We start from the raw sequence: 7,974 nt of genomic DNA on the forward strand, positions 1-7,974 counted from the left end.
CTCCTCCCCCAGATTTCTTAGTGCTCCTAGGTGACCTTGCACAACACAGGCCAACATTTATAGGACAAATTTTCATTTTTTACTAGCTTTCTAAAATTTAAATCGGAATTAATTAAATGCTTTCATTGGAAAATATGTAAGTAGCTGATAAAGGACATCCCTAATACAGACTAATACATGGATACACAGAGTACGTGGGGTTTACTTCTTTTCCCACACCTCCAGCAATATGTGCCCTCCATGTCTTCCCAGGACTGCCAGTGATCACTCACATGCTGCCTTTCTGGGAAAGCCAGAACAAGGAAAATAAGCACATCTTATAGCTGAGACTAGACACCTCACATCACAGATAATGCAGGGATTGCCGAAGATGTGATTTCTGTGCAATTAGAGTCATGTTGGTTCTGGAGGAGGAGGAATTTTTGATTCTAAAGTAGGTGAGTTTTAAGTCACTCAGCAATTTGTCTGAGGCAAAGGTACAATACATGGCTTTTATTTTTAAAAAAAGCACTAAGATTATTTACTGCTTGTCGCATAACACTAAAACATGGTTTACATAGGTCATTTTAAAACCACTTTTTTCTTTGACTGGGCTGCACAGTGGTGGCAAGACCATGAATCGTATCTTGTGAGTGTATATTTGTTTTCTTCCAGGTGTGTAAAGGCATCAGATCAAATTAAAAAAAAAAAAAAAACGAAATGAAAAAGAAAAACTCAACCAACCAAAAATAAAAAAATGAAATAAAATAAAAATAAAATAAAAAAAATATACCTTGTTCACTCAAAACCCCTTGCAAATGACTACAGTAAATTCTCTGGCACTTCAGCATGATTGACATGTGAGAGTCGTGTTCTGGTACAAATATATCCTGATGAAGTTATCCTTTTAGTGGTCACAGAAGGTCATCTTTTATGTCTTTACTCCTTTGTAAATAAGGTCTTAGGTAATTCTCCTCCCACTCTCATGTCTACACATGATTTCATAGTTTAGTAACAATTTGGTGGCTTTCATTGTGTGGTGGCTTTATTTTTTTTTTTCTTTTTTTGTTGACTGCCACCCCAGCTTTGCCAAAGCCTGTCTTGATCTGCAAGTGTGAAAGAAGGTCTTAGGCTGGGGCAGAATGTGCCCCATCATCTCTCCATGTCTGACTGAAGATGTGCAGAAAGAAAGGGATAAGGATCAGCAGATACAGCCTGTTGCTCTGCTCCCATTCAGAGCTCAGAGACAGCGGATCTGTGGCGGGCACTGATCACTGATTTTAGCACTACCAAGCCCATAATCCCCCCTTAGTGCTCTCCAGCAGAAGCAACACTTGAAAAACTCATCTCTGTCTCACCCAGCAGAGGCCCTTTGGACAGGAGAGCTGCATGATCTTTCCTTTACCAGGAAAAAGGAATTTTGCTTTAATAAACACAAATAAACACAAATCAGGGTTCCCACAAAGTCTCTTATGTCTGCTCAGAAAAGTGAAATAAAGCAGGGGGAACTACACCTTTGCTGAACACCTAAAACAGTGTAGATAAGCATTTTTTAGCTCAAGTCTGTGTCATTCATTTGGCAAACAAGCACTTAAATTCCCAGAAAACTGTACTGTATGCAAGATCTCACTGCTTGAGTGTCTTTTTAACGGCCACTTGATCTTATCATAAATTAGGCCACTAAATACTCTACTATCTTGATAGTATTTCTTGTCTCTTCCTCATTTTGAAAATCAAATTTTTTGAAATGCCAAAAATCTCTAGAGGCATTTCTAACATTTCAGAAAATATGCTGAGGCTCTTGTCAGCATGGAAAACTGCCTGAATATCATCAATAAAACATGATTAAACATAATTTTCTCTGAATTATGTCATATTTTTCATTTTTTGAAGTACAAAAGATGTGTAGATGAAAACACTCAATTCTATAGATGACTTGAAAGTTCAGAATTGCCCTGGAGTCCTTCGTGTCAGCCAAAGCAGATGCTGGAATAAAATTACACATACAAATACTTTAGCAGGTTGTTCCTAAAACTAGAATCCTGTTTATTGGAAACTCCCTACCTTTGGCAATTCTCATCAGTTGCTATAATAAATAGTCCATTTTTTTCAGGTGCAGTGTTCGTTTAACAGAAGCTCTGGAAGTGTTTGTGAATTTTTTGCATTGTCTTCCAGCAGCCCCCAAACTAAACAGTACTCATAAATCCATCCTTTATGCTTGTTTAGTTATTAAATGTTTCTGTTGGATCTGTTTCAGAGACATTTGAACTTTTCAGATGGCTCTTTAGTAATTTGTAACAAGTCTTAAGTGAACTACATCCACTTTGTTAAGGGCTTTCAATTAGCTTTAAGCCCTCATGATACGATGGAATTGCAACTCTGAAAATCCCCAAAACATGACTTAAAACTACTGAACTTTTCTTATGCAACACATGAACACTTTCTGGCATTTTGGATGCCTTGACTCTGTCTTGATCTCGTTTAGAAACTGAATTATATAGATATATATATATGTATATAGAATATGTATTACACATTCTGTGTGTAGATCTTACAGATCATATGGCATACAGAATATACTATCATCACATACAACATGAAATATAATTAAAATATGTGTAGAAATACATGCTCTTAAACTGGAAAGGGGACAATTGTGGCATAAAAACTGCAAGGCAAGTGGCCAAGCACATTTGTGAAACTGTAATTTAAAATTAATTTAAAATATAGTTTTTCATTTTATTGGGCTTTAGTAGGTCATCTAGGTATTTAGACCTATTTGAAAAAGCAGCTGTGGGGTATTTTCGTGTTAAAATCTCTGTATGTCTATAATGTTTTCCTTCGTGCCATTATTTCTCACTGACAGGTAAGGGGAGGTTTTGACACTGTTAATATAACATAGGGTGTTAATCTTATAATCGCCCTGTCAGCACTTGGTGTCAGGGTGTTAATGGCCACCTTTCAGCCACTCAGCCTCGCCTGCCAATAAAAACAGTCCCGGCACCTCTCCAACCAGCAGCTCTGCAGCTACTCTGCTTTTCCCCCAAAGAATAAACAGAAAATTTCACTAGCCATGTGGCTGCAAAGATGCTCCTTTCTCCTTACTCATTTCCTTTTCCTAATGTACTTTAGGTGCTTTTTTTTTATTATTTTAAAAGATACAAATTAATTTTCAAGTTTTAAATAAACATAACACCTTAGATAGGATAAAAGAAGAATTTTTTAACAGTGAGAAGCACAATTATTTGCCGTAGCTCTTTGCTCCTCAGTGTAACTCAAACACAAATGCTGTATTTCTGTAATTTCTCAATGGTTGCAACAAGTCTGTATTTTTCTCTCTGCACAGGAGAGGGGCTTTTCCAACTTCCTGGCAGAAGGAGTTGCACAATTCCAGATGACTTACTTTATGTGCCTAGAGGAACTTTATTACACAAATAACAAAGGGAGACAAAGAGAGGAAGAGGGAGAGAGCACACACTCAAAATAATAAACAAAGAATAATAAACATTCCTGCAGTTATCCGTAGGGATTCCAGATGCTGCTCCATCCCTCCACAAGCACTGCCTGCCTCTCCTTCAGACTTCTCTGAAAATCTCGCTCTCAGTCTGGTGGAACCCCAGGAGCTTTTGAGCACAGCGAGACTGTGAGTAATCACCACATGTGCTCAGTTGCTCTCTGAGAGGCTGTTCTGCCACAACCCCAATCCATACAAAAAGAATTGATCTGTGATATTATGGAGCGTTTCAGGGTGAATTTCAAGCTCCTCCAAAGAGCTCATTGCCCTAAAGCTGTGGTCCTTGTGGCCTGATGTAGTCTGATGACGAATTTCCTCCCCCTCCCGCTTCCCACATGGCTTCTGCCATTGGCATTCAGGGTCTAAATCACAAATCCTACATTAAATAAGGGTTTAAATACCTTTCAGTAATGTGTGGGGAGGCCAGAGCTGTGACGAAACCCCAGAGTGAAGCCAGTTTGCTGCTCTTACTATCTTGTTGGGTTTGGATTTTTGCTGAAATGCTTATAGGTTTCCTCCAATCAAAGTGACATGGCTGATTGGCCGGGGCTGGTTCCAGCATCATGTGCTATCCATCTGGATTTTATATGCACTGCGTTTTCCCAGCTGAAAAGAAACAGACATACGACCCAGCTAATTAGAACTCAGTCCCAAAAAAAGTAACAGTTTGTTCCTAGAGAAAAATTCATTTCTCATGTGGGATTTTAATGCAGACCAAAAAAAGTAGCAAAGCATAAACAATCGCCAGTTTCCATGTCATACCAAGCCAAAGATGCAGTCAAAATTATTTCTGTGTTAAAAAATGCCAGGATTTACTTAGTCTTTGCTTGCTATATTTTATAGTAAGCATGAATGCTGGGATTCCTATTATCTTGGATGCACAAAGATACTCATTATATCACTACATAAAGAATGGTGGGGGTTTTCCACATTCCTTCCATAGTATTTCACATGCTTTGCAGCAGCAAAATAAATGTGAAAGGTCAGACACCTAAAACAGATCAAATATTCTTTATCTTGTTACAATCAGGCATTAATATATATAATTTTTGGAAAGAAGATAGTGGAATTGGATTCTAAATGTAAGGGGATATTAGAAGATGTATCACTGACTTCAAGAAAAGCCCAAGCAGTCAAGCATCCTCCTCTGAGGTCATCACCTCATCCAAGCCACAATGGCTACTGCCAGTCCATTTAACTATTTATTTGAGATTTTAATATTATCCAGCATATCATGTCTCAATTCTGCAAGATTACTCACTGCAGATATTCTAAATATTTGTGGAATTGCAGCTAAATCAAAGGAAAGGTTTAACTGGCACTTTTATATGTATTATATACTTCAAAATGCCTGCACTACCAGGGGGATATAGAATGAATTTGAAAGTGAGGGTCTATCAGTACTTAAAGTGACTTACTAGTTTATCCCATACTGTTTCCCTTTTTATTTTACCTCTTATCAGGGACTCATAAAAATACCTGTACTTGGCAGAAGAGAGGAACGTTACCATCTGCAACAAAACCAAAGTTTGTTCTGTAGTTTTTGTGGTCAGCAGTTTGGAGGGCGAACAGAGATTCAAATTTGCACATATGCAGAGACGTGTATGGAATTATGTACACGTCTAGAAATGTGAGGGAGAGGGGAAGGGAAGAGAAAGAACAGCCCTTCCACCTGCAAATCCCAGAGCAGTCTAAATTGGTCACTTCACCCAGGTCTGCCTGTCAGGCAATTTTCACATCCCAGTCATTAGCTGTGCAGGAATTTCAGAGTTTCACGTGTTGGGAAGTCTGAGCAGGTCACTATAGTTCAAAACAAAGAGGTCCAAGACTCCTATCCAAACAGCTGTGCTTCATATTTGAATTTTAGCCTTGTGGACTGTGAAAACCTCAGACCCCTTGATCCCCAAGGAAGTCTTGCATAAGCTTTGTTCTCAGTTAGTGGAGCACAGAGAAAGTAAAAGGTCCAGACTTCAGCTGACCTTGGAACAGTGAGAGTAAGTGGTCAAGTCCCTCTTATATATATCTGTGTATATTTAACTCCTGTTAACAGTAATGGGACTAACATCTGCATGGTGAGGATCAGTAAAGTAAGCAAATTAGGAGAAGCCAAGAACAATCAAACTTTATTACATTTTAGAATTTTGCCAAAACAATAGCTATTCCAGAATTATTTTATAGGTTAAGCAAACCTCTCCATCTGCAGTGGGATTTCATCCTCCCAGTAGAACTTAGTTATTTACCAGCTTTTCGGTGGTTTAGCTTTGATAAGCAAAGCAAGTCTCCAAGAACTCTTACGCAAAAAGGAAGCAGCTGCTTGCAGAGATGAGACACAATGGTAAAGGAAACCTCCTGGGAACATTCTGACAAGCACAGTGCTTGCAGACTGCAGAGATGTGAGAAGGAGGGAACGCTCTTCAGTTTTGTGAGCTCTTCTGCTTGGTGGGAAAGTGGTTTTGGGAGAGTGGGAAAATCATCTGAACTCGATTTGGTATTTCTGAGGACAGAAGTTCTTTATCGACAGCCTGGGTGGTGCTAACATCAATGTGTCCCTTTGCATTTCATTGCTGGCTTACAGAGAATACTTGGGAAGAGCCAAGTTCGCCCTTCCTGTCTTTGAACCCTCTGTTGTCCCTCAACCTTTGGCTAGCAGTTACTTTTGAGGAATTTTTTGGAGATGCTGATATTTTGTCTGAGGCCACTAAAGCAATTTCACAAACTACCACTGGATGCAGCACTCAGTTTTCAGTTGCCACCAGCCTGCCTTTGACCAAATTGGCTTCATGGGGGGCTGAAACTTTCAGTGTTAGCCTAGGGATTCATGCACAAGATGATTAATAGACAGTGCACAGTCAATTCCCTCATGGCTCTACAAAAACTGTAGCCAGACCTTCAACAGTCCATCAATAACATTTTGAGCCATCCAGTCTCCTCACTGTAATTCCCCAAAAAGATTGTGAACACCAGTGACGCGGGGGTCAGAGGGGAACTTGTGCCCTTGACTGAGTTACTGCTTTGAGACCTGTGGGCTTCGGGAGACTGACACGCAGGACCTTGTGGGATGGCAGAAGAAAGCTGTCTTCTGTTTCTCTGACAGAAAGGTGCTTGTAAGGAGCAGGGTATGCAACCCAATAAAGCCCTACAGCAACAAAAAATGAAAAGAAAACTGACCGTTTCTTAGAGACTGCATGGCTGGGCACGTACTTCCAAAACCATATGAAGCCTGCCCCATTTACATATGAACTTAACACAGAAAAAGAACCCACCATAAAAGAGGAAAGAGAACAACTGTGTGATCTCAATAAAGCCAGTCAGTGCCTGCTGTATATCCAATGGTGTGGCAGAAGACACAAACATTCAACAGGTATCTATGGCACCTCTGGGAAAATGGAAAGCCCGACAGTTACCTTTTGAAAAGACACTCCACGTGATTACTGGACACTTAATTTTCCCTGATTGTATCAATTTATCTGTTATTCAGACCTTAGGTGTGAAAGTGGATTACAGCTAGTTCTATTTCTATATCTAGTAAGGAAACAAATCAAAGCAAGTACCAGCACAAAGTGTATCCTGCATATTTCAGGCGAGCACTAGCTGGCCCTGCTTGTGACATAGCCTCCCTCTGGCAATCCATTTGGTAGAAAACATGTGTAAAAATAAATTATTTGGTTGAAAAAACCATGGTGGAGATGATTCATCCATCAAGGATGCTGAAACACCTCAAAGAAATAGCAGTTTGGTTGGCATATCTTGACATACACAGTCCTTGGTGATGTTTTTAAAGGCTTTTGAAATTAATTTGTTTCTTTAAGAAGAGAATATAGTCTTCTGAGATTATGACTTGGAGAAGGTGAAACTATTTCCAGGTTTGTCAAGCTCTGTAATAATGAAAAGATCAGTCATTCCCTCTTCTTCTGCTCTTCTTCCCACTCTTCTTCCTGACATCCTGACACTCTTCTGTTTTACTGGGTTGGTCATGCTTCTGAAACAAATGCTAACAAGGTAATACAATTTTCCAGGAATCTGGAATAATTTCTGCTGTTGGGTTTGTCCCCATAAACACTTTTTTGTGTGGAATTGATCATTTTAAGTCACGTTGTAGTTCTAATGCATGGTTGTGAGGCCGTTCATTCCAACATTAATAAATGGTTTTCCAAAAAGCATGTACATGTAGGGAAACAGAAATGTCATTATTTCTCCAGTGTCAATGAGAATGGAACCAAACACACCTGAATTTTTGTGCATTCTCATATTTAATCCATTCAATTTAATTACATGATCATACAACTTTTAAAAAATACTCTCCTCTGTCTCTGGCACTCTCCATCTGCTAATTCTTCTAAAATTGGCTTTTATGTGCTGAATAATCAGCCTTTTGTTTTCACTGCTTACATGCCATGTTATGAAAAATCTCTAAACACTTCTCACTAATTATTAAAATGCCACCATTGATTATAATGAAATATTTATTTAATTTATACCAC

The 7,974-nt window shown here is 39.0% G+C and overlaps 1 long non-coding RNA gene across 1 annotated transcript in view; it reads right to left on the reverse strand.

Moving 5' to 3' along the window:
• The window catches only part of LOC108641547, a 62,778-nt gene extending 58,737 nt beyond the window's left edge, over nt 1-4,041 (reverse strand). Inside the window, exon 1 of the long non-coding RNA XR_003916267.1 lies at nt 3,895-4,041. This is a non-coding gene — a long non-coding RNA (uncharacterized LOC108641547). The remainder of the gene's footprint in view (nt 1-3,894) is intronic.
• Between the last annotated feature and the right edge of the window lie 3,933 nt (nt 4,042-7,974).

Source organism: Manacus vitellinus, unplaced genomic scaffold (genome assembly GCF_001715985.3).
Source record: "Manacus vitellinus isolate BGI_N305 unplaced genomic scaffold, ASM171598v3 scaffold_69_pilon, whole genome shotgun sequence".
NCBI lineage: Eukaryota > Metazoa > Chordata > Aves > Passeriformes > Pipridae > Manacus > Manacus vitellinus.